We start from the raw sequence: 13,926 nt of genomic DNA, 5'->3' as shown, positions 1-13,926 counted from the left end.
TGCCCCAACACTGGCATCCCTGCAGATGTCCTACCCAGGTCCTGGGCATCGTGGGGCACCGTGTCCTCCCCAGTCACCCAAATCCCTCAACTGGAAGTGGAGAGTGGCTGCTCTGGAGGAGGTGCCTGAATTTTAGGGACAAATGGTAGGTGAGATGTTGCCAAACTTTTTTACTTCTTTCCTGCATTAGTCTTTTAAAAAAACAAACACCCTCCCCCAAAAAACCCAGAAACAAAACAAAACAAAACCCAGAAGACTGACGGGGAAGGAACTGTGGCAATGACTCCTTGCTCTCCACTGTCAAGCACACTAAATTAAGCAAAGTGACAAATCATCTCTCTAACTTTGACTTTTATCTCACAGGTGTTCATGATGTCACTGTTAATGAGAATCCTGTCTCAGGTACCTTTCAGATAATTTCAGAGATTAATGTAATATAATACAAATTTAGGGCAATTTGTTCTCAACCTACACTGAAAGTTTCTGCCTCTTTTTTAGCTCTGGAAAAGGGCTTGCATGCCTTACATTTCATTCTATGTGTTTTTTAATTTTGGATTTTGTTGGGTTTGTGTGTTTTTTGTTGTTATTTTGTGTTTTGGAGTTTTTTTGTTTGTTTTGTTCTCTGTGGGGTTTTTTTGTGTTTGGTTGGTTTGGGTGTTTGTTTTTGTTTTATTTTGGATTTTTGGGGTGGTTTTTTTGTGGGCTTTTCCATATTTCTCTATCAGTCTCATAAATGCTATTGCTTCCTTGATCCAAGCTTCATCTCTCCAACACAGGCCAATTCAGGAGGCAGCAAGACATGTCCCATCTGTTCTCTGCCTAAGCTACTTCATAGAGTTCAAGCAAAATAGATTCAGGTCCTTCAGCAGGATCTTTAAACTGAAGGTGTCCCCCTACCCATGCTTCACAATCACCAGATTTATGCTGACCCTGCCAGTCCAGCTCCTTTCTTGTTCTGGAGACACACAACTGGTGGCTGACATCTCATTTCCAGCTCTGTTCCTCATCTCCTGTATGACATTTGGCAAACTCAGTTCTCTGCTCCCTGTTTCCCACTACTACTCTTTAAAGATCCCATTTTTGGGGGAGAGGCTGCTGGTTGCTGGTGTTTGCACAGTGCCCAGCACTGGGTGGAACTCTGCATGCTGGGTGGTGCTGTTGCACAAGGAGCAGGGTGAAACCCACTGACAGCCCTGAGTTTATTACAGCTCTGATGAACTCTGTGTTAGGTGGGAGCTTGCTAACCAAGTTGCTTGGTAGCACAGAGCTGTTATTTAACTTTCTGCCACATCCACAGACATTTCTGTGCCCATTCAGCTGACCTTAATCACTGATGTGAAGTCCAGAAAGGTGATGGCTGGAGAAATTTAGCAAAAGGAAGCTGGCTCAGGCAGCTAAATAAAATCTTTTGGAACAGATTATGATGATTTTCAAAAGAACTTTGAAAATGTCCAAGAAACCAGCAAAAGCTGCAGTCTTCTACCCAGTCTTCATGTTATCCCACTAACCTTTTATATCAGGAGCAGAGACTATCATGCATTTCTTGCCTTTGTATTTAACATCTACCAAACCCTACATCCAAACTACATGAATACATGTAAAGAATTAGCCTCAGTGACACCCCTGTACATCCTCATGCACTCTCATCATAAGGGACCATCCCAAGGAGGACCCAGGGCTCTGGCCACACTGGGTCCAGTTCCCTTGCTGATGTGAGGAGAGTCTGAGCAGGCAGCCGTATTAACCTTATCTTTGGCATTTATGCAAGGCCATGTCCCCTTGGAAGAGTCCTTCCCTCCTGCCAAGTGTAAGAGGCAGTGGAGCATGATGTCTGCTGGCTAAGTGAAGCCCTACATAAACATCAAGGGAAGGAAGCCAGCTCTCATTCACAGAAACACTTGCCCGATTGCACTTTCAAGATTAGTTACCAACATCCCTGTATTGAGGCCACCATCAAGCTGAACTAGTTGACCCACTAGTGTCCAAAGGGATAGTGTCCAAATATTGGTTAAAGGTGTTGAATGTTTCTGTTAGGACATGGCTGCCATAAAGAGCCTGAAGATTTTGGCCATCACTTTTCCTTTATAAATATGTGCAATGCACTCTGTGATGATTTTTCCTTGTTACTAGGTTTGCTTCAGGCCTTATTTTGTCTGCTTTTCGTAGGCTTCACTGCAAATGTCAGCAGTTCCTCGAGGACAAGCACTCCAGTAGCTGCTGCCAGTTGCATTAAGCTGGATATTTCAGAATTTAGCTGTTCAGTGACCCTGTGTGGGAGAGGTGTTTTCAGTACAGAAATTATTTCTCTGCACTTGATTCTCTTGTCACAAACCATTTCTGTCAGCCTGCTATAAAACTGTGCTCAGATACAGCTGTAATTCTCATGTGACCACTGAAGGCCAGGCTGTCCTCCTCCTGGCTGGGGAGAGCTTCCACGGAGTTTCCTGCTGCCCCAGATGTTGGGATGGGTGGTGGGTGGTCTGTCACCTGGTGTGGGGAGGGACAGGACCACACTGCTGACACACACAACTGGGGCTACAGCATCCCAGCAGAGGGTTTGGACAGCAAGCACACGTGGTAAGGGCTGATGAAGCAAGAGTGACCTGTGGAGGGCACGTGTTGGTGGCTACAGCACAGCTATGGGGACATGAGGACCCTCAGGGCTCAGAGGGCAATGCACCAAGGGAGCCCCACCTGCTCCCTGGGACCCCCAGAGGAGAGGGGCCAGCCCATAGTCCCAGGGCAAATCCCAGCAAGGAGCCAACAGGGCCACCTCCTCCCCAGGCTGAGGGGGATGGATGCCTGCAGGGGTGTGGAGCTCATGAGGGGTGCAGGGGAAAAGCAATTGGGGATATTGTGCAACTTCTTACAAGGTGTATTTAGGAAGGAGTGGGAACATGCAAGACCTGTGTATGTGGGATGTTTAGATGAGGGATCAAAGGCAGAGAAAGGGAGGGGTAAAGGTGGACTGGGGAGGAACCAGTGGGAGAAAATAAAAGGAAGATGAGGTAAAAGGGGCTGACTGGTCAGTACAGTTTTCTGACTGAGCTCAGCACCCTATTGCTACAGCCAGCCCTGCAGCCTTACTAAATATTCTTATGTAATAATCATCATCATCATTGTAATAGTAATAATAGTAATAATATTAAGTTACTGCTACTAATGACTCTTAGATTGTTCCTTTCTATCTATCCACCTTCTATAGGGGCACAGCCTCTGTTCTGACCCCATGTGAGAGAGCAGCAGCAGCCTGCCAGCCAGCCCAGTGGGCAGCAGCCCCAGAGCAGAGTGGGACCAAGAACCTCAGGGTCTGGAGGGGGCTGGTGCCAGCACCTGGGGAACCAGAGCCTGAGGACAGCTCTGGGGCAGACCCAGTAGCTAACATCAGCTACAGGACAGACCCATTTTGTGTGTTAGGGTAGGTCTTTGACCAACAGATATTATTCATGATCCTCTAGAGAGGAACAGCCCCAGTGCCCATGCTGCTCACGGTGGCTTCCGTACACCAGGTAGTTTTGAACAAGAAGGGGTTTTAAATGTTGGAACTCCATGGACACCTTGCACAAAAGACTTGGTGTAAAATATACTGAAAGGACTTAGGATGGGAGAGAGATGATCCTCCCACACCCAGATGGAGCTACCAAGGGGTCAAGCCACCATTTGCTGAGGAGAGAAGCTTGTCTGGATTACCAACCTCACAGCTTTGTTAACACAAAATGTTTTATCTGAACAAACCATTTTATCTTAAACACCATGAGGAGCACCAGGATGATCCATTCCCCTGGCAGAGCTGGGGTCAGTACAGTCTTGAGTGGGGTGGTAGGAAGGAGACAGAGCTGTGGCCAGGTGCTTTATTGTCACATCTGCTTGGGAAAGGATGTCTGGCATCCAGTGGAATGACCCCCATCCACAAGTGCCTTTGACTTGAAGAACCAGGGGTGGCCAAGCAGTGAAGGAAACTGGTGTCTCAAAGTCACCTTTTTAAGCAGGACTTTGTCTCCATCGATCAGGGCAGAGTGGAGAGATTGGTACTGAAAGATCCGCTTTGCTGCTCAGGTCCATCTGAACATTTCCATGTCATTTCTATCCCTCTACTAAGTACCTACTAAATAAGTAGCTGCAGAAATGTGCAACATCTGAATGATGTACTTTTCATTCAGAGACTGCATGAAATGTCAGGAAGGTCAACTTCAGCTGAGTGCCTGGCCTTGGGCTTAGCTTAAATGCATAAACAGCCCCAAAGAGGTTCAGTAAGATGGTTTATATATTTAAATTCCTTACTGGGCTGGAGCCCACATGCCTATTTTCTACATAAATTCGAAACCATGCCAGGTGTTCCCACACTGTTGGAAAAACTGCTTCCTATCAAATTTGCATTTACAATTTTAATCTCTATCACAAATATCTATCAGTTATTTTACAAAATAGACACTTTTAAAATATATTCATTGTGTAAGAGCAAAGCAAAAGTGCTCAGTACTTGTGTATCTTGTCTAAATTAAAAAATAAAAAATAAAAAAAGGAAAAATATCATCCAATAAAATATTTGGCAAACCCAAGGTCTGAATTTTTTGTATGCTTTTTACCTTAGGATATGAGTTTACAGTGTACTTCTCTGAGGTGTGTAAATTCAATAGCATAGTAATTGGTTTATTACACAGAAACTGGAGGCTCCAACTTTGCCAAGAATTTTTACTGTGTAAATTCGCCATTTTTCTCACCTCCGAAAAAGGCCATAAAAGCCACAACTCTGCAAATGGGTCTCTGTCAAAAAAATCCCAGCCCTGCCTTGTCGTCAGGAGACCCACCCAATGTGGGTGCAGAGCATGTCCCGTTGGGAAGTAGGCTCTTAGTCCAGACCTATCACTCCAAGGTATTTACAGCCTTACTACAGTCCCTCTGTGAATTCACTATGCACATGCTTTCATTTCATAAAGGGATGGATGCTCTCAAACCTGATTTTCTTCCATAGCTGGCACAAAATCAGACCCTCCAAGATGCAGGTCCTCCAGGCCAGAGCATTAGACCTGGAGCAGGTAGACTGTGTCCATGTGCCTGATCCTGCTGCAAGACCTCAGGTTCTTGATCCCTTTCCCAAGGGCTGTTTTCTGTCTGTAGAGTAGACGTACTATGCACATAGGATGTAAGGGCAACAGTTCTACCCTCTGCTGGTCTACCCTTCCCTGCTAAATCCTCTCCAGGTATATTTAAACACCTAAATTCAGCAGACGCAGGTTCATCCCAAGGAGTTTTAAGGCCACTTTCTTTTCTCAGTGCCTACAGAGGGAACACAGGCATAACCTATAGAAGGAATGATTCATGAATGAAGAATATGCCTAATCCATGGGAAGGACTAGATCCCACCTGTGGAGGAAGAACCTGTCTCATGGCATGTGGATCTTGTAGAAGAGAGCATCCATCATGTCTGGAGTAATCAGTCGCTAGTTGTGTAAACCACCAACCCCTAATGATTCTTGTATTTCCATCCAAAAAGGGCCTCCCCATCAAACATGTCCCTTTCACTAGAAGAGCTCACAGTCCTTTTGTTCTTCCTGTCTCATCTGTTGATCTCATACCCAGGTGACACTGGAGTAACTCAGCTCCACACGTGGCTGCATGTACCAGACCCAGCTGTTCAGGGGTGGCTTCCAGAGGGTGAGTCCAGAGGGAGAAGAACAGCCACTTTCCCATGAATTTCCATACACCTGCAAGTCAAAACAAAAAGGAAAATAACTCACATCCTACGGTGGTGTGAAGCAAAGGCACTTCAGGAAAGAAGTGTGTTTAGGAGGGTCATTCCCAGGACTGAGAAACAGAGTTCTGACCATCTCCTGAGCATCACATCCCCTCTGGACCCAAGCTGAGGGTGTCTGAGTGCTTTCCTTACTCAGGGCTTGGAGAGCATTCAGGTGAACACCCAACAAATCCAAGAAAAACACATCAGGTTTGAGGCAGGAGGATGGATTACTTTGATTTATTTTCCTCTCAGCAGATGTGATTACAAAATAGGTCAGCCCAAGTATTATAGATTCAGCCTGTTCCCCTGTTGATGCTTGATTTTAGCTTTTTTTTTTTTTCACATGGTGTTATTGATTACAAGAAACCGACAAGAACATGCAACTAAGGTTTCTTTTTCTGTCAGCATATCTACTTCCAAAAGGAAAAAATTACACAGAATCATCTTTATAAAAAGAAAAAAAAAAAGCCTTCTTACAAAGGTCACCTTATTCTTTAAAAGAAATAAACAGAAAAACAACAGTAATCAAAAATTTTGTGTTAAAAGCTTAGAAAATTCATGATTTTCAGTCATGAGTTCATTTAACAAGAGACTTAAAGTACAGATTCAGTGATCTGCCACCATGTGTCAGCTGTTGTCTGGAGAATCTCCATGACCAGCCCAGCTCTAATGTCCCCTCTGAGGAGCCACCCCTGAGAGGCTCCCCAGTGGTCACCACATCCAAGTGGTTCACTATTTATGAACACAAAGATATACATCAAATATTGACAGAAATTATGCTTTTGATAAAATTGCCCAGAACAATACTCCTATCTGAAGGTGGGAATGCAAGGACAGGGCTGTCCCACAAACCCCCCTAGTGAAAGCACCATCCATGGAGAAAGTCTCAGGTCTGGAGCTAGTGCCAGCAATGTTCCTTTCTCCCTGCTCAGGGGCACCACAGCAGGGAAACATCTGCAGTGGCTTTTGCTTTCTTACACAGGTGATGCCTGCAGGTTTCTGTGGAAGTGACTTAGGTAAAAAGCTTTTCAGGTCCCTACAAGCTTTTGGCACCTTAAACCTGCTGCTGGCAGTGAGCTCCCCACTGAGCTCTGCCTGTGTGAAAAGGGCATCCTGGGGCTTTGTTTCAAACCTGCCACCTGTGCCAAAGTGCTGACAAAGGGCAGGCTGGCATTGCACCCAATGCATCCCCAGGCCCAGGGTTTCCAAAAAACCCTGGGATCCAGACATGGAAATGTTTGAACCTATGTATTGCAGGACCTTGTCCTCCTCAAGAGGCCAGGTCACACACAGATTCTCCTGAAGTAAAGGAGTTCACACCCACCCTGAGTGATTAAATCTCAGCTTTTCAACATAGTTTCTTATGGGTTGAGAGTGTGGGGGAGAGGTTTTTATTTGCCTGTATATCAAGAAATGGATGTGGTTTGTAAGTTTCATTGAGATTTGTATCAAAATATGTCCAAAAGGCTGCCATTTGGATCCCTGTTTTGTAGACCTACCATGAGCAATTTGTCTTAACTGGAGTCTGGATGCATCCAGTTCTGGGCTTCCCTGTTCAAGAGGGGCAGGGATTTACCTGTGAGAGTACAACAGAGGGCTATGAGGATGATTAAAGGATTGGAACACCTGCCTTACAAAGAAAGGCTGAGAGACCTGGAGCTCTTTAGTCTGGAGAGGAGAATGAGAAGGGATCTAATTACTGTGTATACATACATGGTGGATGGGCATGGAGAAGGAAGGGACAACCTCTTCTCAGCTGTGCCCCATGATAAGATGAGAGGCAATGGATAGAGCAAGAGATAGGAATGGATACGGCAAGAGATAGGGGCACAGGAAGTTCCACCTCAATGCGAGGAAGAAATTCTCTACTATGAAGGTTACAGAGCCCTGAACAGGCTCCCCAGAGAAGCTGTGAAGTCTCCTTTTCTGGAGGCTTCAAGACCCCTCTGGATGCATTTCTGAGTGACCTGCCCTAGTTTTGGTCCTGCTCTGCCAGGGGGTTGGACTTGATGACCCTCAGAGGTCCCTTCCAACCCCTGACATTCTGTGATTCTGTGAGTACCAATGTGTGCATGAAAAGCCACATATACATACACATACATGTGTATTCATCTCTGTGCACAGATGAGGAACATGCTCAGCATTGTTTATTGCTTTCTCTCTCATTCAAAGGTTTGCTCATCCCATGGGCAAGACCTGGAGGCCGTGGCCCTCCCCACCCATGCACATAATTAGCAAAAAACACAATCAGCTGTACACTGGGGGTCGGTTGCCCAAATCATTGCAGAGACACTGCTGGCTATGGAAAAGGTCCTTTAAGAGAGCAGGCTGGGCTCATGAACAGAGGGAAAAAAAAAAAAAAAGGACTGTATTCTTTAGATAATTTATTTGCAATGAATAATTCATCTAGCTTTTGTTGGGAAGCTGAATTAAATCCAGAGCACTAAGCACAGTGAGATTCTCAAATAAAGGGCACTATTCACTCCTAGCACAAAGGAATATTATTTACTATCATTAATTATCTTCCACATGGAGCCACAGCCATTTCTTTAGGTTCTGAGAATGGACAAGAGGAGAGCATGAGCAGGAGTATCTATGGTTTCCTTGGCTTTTCTCTCTGCCCACAGACACAGGCAGGCTGCAGGCTGCCCTTGGCTCACCACGGGGTTTTTGGCAACCCCTCCCCTGCACAGAGCAGGAGCTGCTTGGTATAGAGGGTGGGGGGATGCACCATGGGGCCACCCCCTTGCCCCACACCCCTGGGCTGTGCCAGGGTCCTACCACATGGTGGGCTGGGACAGTGATGGCCACGGGGCAGCCCAGTGGCCCAATGCTGTTGCAAAAACTGTTATATGGTGTAAACTGGAAATCCTGGACGGTACGGAGAGTAAAGGGTTAAGGTCACTGTAATAAAGCCTATGGAGGCAGAGATGCATTTGCCTTTGGGAAAAGGGTTCAGGGCCTGGATGCACCATCTAGCCAGGCAGGGAGAGCATTTTTTAGCATTTAATGAGCCTTTGTGCTAATTAGCTCTCAGAAGTCTCTAATTTGAAATACCAAGCTTTAGGATAACCAGAAATGCAAATTCTGGGCATTATCAGGAATTATTATTACTGCTGCAGTAGTGGCTAGTGAGCACCTCTTTGCAAGCAAAAAGGAAGGTACCAGGCTTCTGTTGGACAGTTACATTGTGCTCTTTGCAAGTGATTTCATAGATCACAAAAAAAAGCTAGGTGAAGATTTTTGGACAAAATCTTTTCTGTTGGAAGACAAGGGTGTAAGTTCTCTTGTCACATTTCATAAATACACACCAGCTTTGTTTAATTATTTCAGTTTTAAAAGTTCTGAAGCCCTGATTCCTTCATTCATGAAAGTCCACATTTTCTTTTGACATTTTAAATTAAAAAAGCCAAATGAAATTCAGCGTAAGATCTTGCTTCTACTTATGACATTTTTATAAAAGTCAAGGAAAAAAGTCTGAAATTCAATCTCTCAGGTTAAATTAAACATTTCATTTTATTTCATATGATTTATTTCAGTTTCTCTGTTGAGAAACCTCCAAGGCTTTCCAGCCTGAGCAATTTGCTGGAAGGAGGATGTGATGTGGCTGAGTAGGGAACAGAGCCATCAGCAATCACACAGCATGCCCCAGCAAGCCCACCCTGAATGAGGAGATGCACCCCTCAGAAAGGGCACGGCGGGGACATATAAAGTGCCATTTTTAATTGAAGAACTGTATGGCTAGGATATAGTTGGGGAAAAGGGCCTGACTGTCTGCCCCAAGTCCGAGATGGTCAGCTGGTCCTCCTGCACTCTGATCCAGCCTTGAGTGTCCTACAGCATCTCGTGGCTGAATGTCACCTTCCTGATGTCTTGTTACCACTCTGGTGACATCAGGTTATTTTGAATTTAGATTATCTTGTTGGGATTTAGACCCAAGATTAAGACCTTTAATTTCAAGTACCTACACAGGCTTCAGGCATCCCAGCTCCCACTGCAGCAGGCAGGGTCAGTAGAGCATAGAGTGCAACTTGGTCAACAACTAATGGCAGGGAGAGCTGTTTGGTGGGTGGGATGCACAGCCCAAACATGGGCACTTGCTGCTATTCTAGATGTCCTGGGACAGTGGATGCAGCTATGCAGGGCCAGTAGATGCCACCCAGGAGGTGTAGTCCCTCACCCCTGGGACAGCACCTGGAGACCAAGCAGTGTCTGCTGTCTCCAACGTGGCACTAGACACCTATGCTTTGGCAGTCAGATCCTTCCCTGGTCCTTGCTTTAGGGGACCTGAGTTACTTTCTGGACTCCCCTGACCATGTTGACTGGATCTCCAGCAGCTACTATGGGTGGTCAGGACTTAGCTGACATGTGGACACCTAAATGTACACCCTTACACCTTGATGGGCACCCAAAGAGCCTGCATTCAGCCTGAATCCCAGCCTGTCATCCCTTCTACCTTAGCATTGTCTGCAAAAGCATCTTCTCAGCTCCAGACTCCAAATGATCTGGAGGTGCAGAGACAAGTGGGGAAGGACAGACCCCTGCAAAGCCTCTTCCCGTGCAGACAGCCACAGAGCCTCTCACCAGCTGGGGACTGCTCTCTAAATGCAGCTGTTTGTCCATGCCATAGTTTCCCTGTTCCCTGTATGCACACCAAGCTGCTTGGCATTAGAATCAAGATCTAGAATATCTACTGCCTCTTCCACCTCCATTTATCCAGGTGACTCTCAGAGTAAGAGAAGAAGGAGAAGGAGTAAGAGACAGGTTTTACAACAGATTTTTCTGAACCGGATAATACTGTTTTTTAAGATTTCTGTGTTTGAATTGGGTAAAGTTTGAGCAGGATAGGGAAAGGCCCCTGGCTGGCACATGTGTGCAGATGGGGCAGGAGGGCTCAGATGGGCTCAGTCAAAGAGGTCTGATCTGCTGCCTGAACTGTAATTACTCTCTCTCACACAGATGCTATGGAGAAATTTTTATCACAACAGTGGCTCAGGCTCTATTAATTATTTCTGTCTGGTCAAATAATCTTTTCCTCCTTAATTAAGCCGTTGAGGAAATGCTTCCACAGTGACCATTAGTCAGTCCTCAGCAGCCACCAAACATCTAATGGGGCAAGAAGAAAAAACATTTAGCTGTGTCAGAGGAATTAGCTGAGATGAGGAAAAAAAAGCAAGCTGATCTTACAGTGCTTTAAGGTCAGAGCAATCCATTCAGCATCTTCCCCGAGTGAAAAATATTGGAGGAGTCATTCTCATTATCCATAAGGGACAGATAACAGCAGCACAGCTCGGGATGGGGGCACAGCTCTTCTTGCACTGAGCACACCCCTATGCTGCACTTGTGGCTTTCTCCTGAAGGATCTTCAAGCCCCTCCACCACTCCCAGCAGGTTCCTGTTCCAGAGAAGGCTATATGCTGAGTTCCAGTTCCCACCTCAACCCAGCATGCTGAACTGGGGACACAGGGCACCTGTCCCAGACACCCCACAGATCCCATAGAGCCACAAGACCTCTCAGGAGTGATGCCCACAGCCCTAATTCATGAGCTGGCTCAAGGTAGAGTTTCCGTTCAGCTGAAGGAGCTGAGTGACTGGATCCAGCCTACATTTTTCTCTAAAACTGTGTTTGTTTTGAAGCAGGTCACAACTGTGTTTGTTTTGAAGCAGGTCACAACTTTGGGCTGCAGTATGGCATGACAAAAGAGGACACTTCACTGTGCTGCAAGGGCCGAGCTCAGACAGGGCTGAGGGGGAACTGATGCTCACGTGTGGCAGAAATAGGGACCTGGCATCTAAACATTCCTTTCTGTTGCAGAGCTCCTCAGTTTAGGTGTTCATGAAGAGTGTCAGGAAAGACATTTTCATTGTAAGCTTTACTCAGCAGCTGCCCAGCCAGGATTAGGTGCTGTTTGGGGCAGCAGAGCTGTGCCCGGAGCTGCCAGAGGCAGCAGGGGAGGCGCAGCCGCTCGCTCCTCCTCCCACCGCTCCCTGCACCTGCGGGAAGCTTCGGGGTTTTGGAAAAGAAGATGACTCCGGGGTGAACGCTCCAACAGTCTGCCCCTACTAACCACATCAATCCAATTTATCAGATCCTTTCCTCCAGGACAAAAAAAACAAAACCAACACAACAAAACCAACCAATCAAAGAAACAAAACAAAACAAAAAAACCAACACACTTCCCCCCCCAAAAAACCCCAAAAAACCTCCCCAAAGCCAAGCAAAAACAAACAGAATAAAACCAACAAAAACAAAACAAAACAAAAAAAAACAAAACCACAAAAAAAAAAAAAAAAAAACCAACAAAAAACAAACCACCAAAAAAACCCAAAACCACAAAAAGAAAAAAACCCCACACGTACTGGCTTCTGGCTGGAGAGTTAACTGAGTGGATTTCTCTCTCTGCTCAAGTGAATGAGAAAACTGAGCTAGTATTCTCTTGGCCTGGCCCCTCATGAGTCCAAGAGGAAATCTCACGGTTTTTGTGCTCATTAACACCTGGAGAAGCAGCTCAGAGGTTCAGGGGCAGCAAGTGAGGAGGGCAGATGCTCCTGTCCCAGCTCTTAACCCCTTCAAGTTTAAACTTGGGCTGATGCTGGTCAGCTGCCACATGTAGGACAGAAATGATACTCACACATCTAGCAGAAAGGTCTTGCCTAATGTGGTTCATTATCTGTCAAACCTATACATTTACAAAGGAAAAAGACCTCACTGAGGAATGTAGGACAGGAAAATTAGGCAGAACACATCAGAGGGTTATGTCAGGAGAGTTCAGGTCTGAGCACAGGGTAAATATGTGTAGTAATTGAGAGGATACAAACTGCAACACAACAAGCTGAAGTTGCTAAAGGTACCATGCGTTGGAGACTTAATGAGGACGTGTACATCTATAATTTCCATATTTTCAGACCATCTGGTCATAGCAACCTTTGATTTTCTTCTAAGCCCTAATGCACCCTTTTTACTGAAAATCTTGCCTAAGGAAGCACTATAAAGCAGGGGCCTGACATGGCACCAAGGCTCCCATGCTGTCAGCAAGGAGTTTCCAGAGTCTAACCCAGGGCACACGAAGTTATACCTCTGCTGCTCTCTGTTCATCATACCTCAAGCTCAGGTGCTTCCAGAAGGAAATTTAGATCACCTACAGCCTCTTCTCATTCACTGTGCAGGCAACAAAGAGCAAAACAGCTCCCTGAGATTCACTCCTCTTACTGCTCAAGGGAATATCTGACTTCTCTTAAAAAGATGAGTGTTTTTTTCAGAGTTACAGGCAACCCTCTGACCTGCAGTAGGCTTGGGTGAGAGAAGACACCCTTGAGCAGGGTATCCCAGTGTTCATCCACTCCTGACTTAAGGCACAAAGAAGTTCAGGCAAGGAGACATCTCCTGAATCCATGCTGCATAGGGCTGGAGAGGAAGCTAAATGGTTCCCTAGGATGCCTTTAGGTTGAATTTAGGTTGAATCCCAATATAGGTAGGATTTAGAGGAACCAGCTTTAGCCATGATTAAACATAAAACAGAGGCTGTTTTACTGTCTAAATGGAACTACTGAGGTAGCTACTGTGTGCACAAATCCCATTTGAACCCCTCAAGCTGCCCAGGGGAGACCTTATCTTGGTCTTGTAGATGTGAGAGCAAGGTGAGTGTGAGTGGGTGAGAATTTTCTAAAGAAACACATCATAGGGCAAAGATCTGATTATCTCATATTCATCCTGTCTGACCCGATGCAAAGATCTCCATCATTTCACTGAGCTTCCGAGACAAGGAACAAGCTGTAATTTATAAGAGTAATTGCCTGAAGGAGTTATGAATTCTATTTTTACCCTTCCCTGTAACAAAAGCTTTCCAGTAATATCCTCATCACTCATCAGCATTACCCACTGAATACATTCAAGTAACACAATTACTGTATTACCCTTTTTACTCCCTGCTTGCTGCCTGATGTTTGGCCCAACAAATAAATGCCACATCTCTGTTTCAAATTCTATCTTATTAATAGGCTCTCACGATGACTTCCAAAGATCATTTCCCAGTTCAGAAAGAGCCTCTCTTCTGAAAAGGACTGTCCTAACCTGGAAAACAAGAGAGCAGCTCACAGACACTGACATCACAAATCAGTTGAAAATACATGCTGAACAAAACAGGAAATTATGGCTGAATTTGGATGGAGCTTCAAATTCCATTTGAACA

The sequence above is a fragment of the Heliangelus exortis genome, chromosome 1 (assembly GCF_036169615.1).
Source record: "Heliangelus exortis chromosome 1, bHelExo1.hap1, whole genome shotgun sequence".
Lineage (NCBI taxonomy): Eukaryota > Metazoa > Chordata > Aves > Apodiformes > Trochilidae > Heliangelus > Heliangelus exortis.
Note: the sequence above shows the minus strand (reverse complement) of the source record.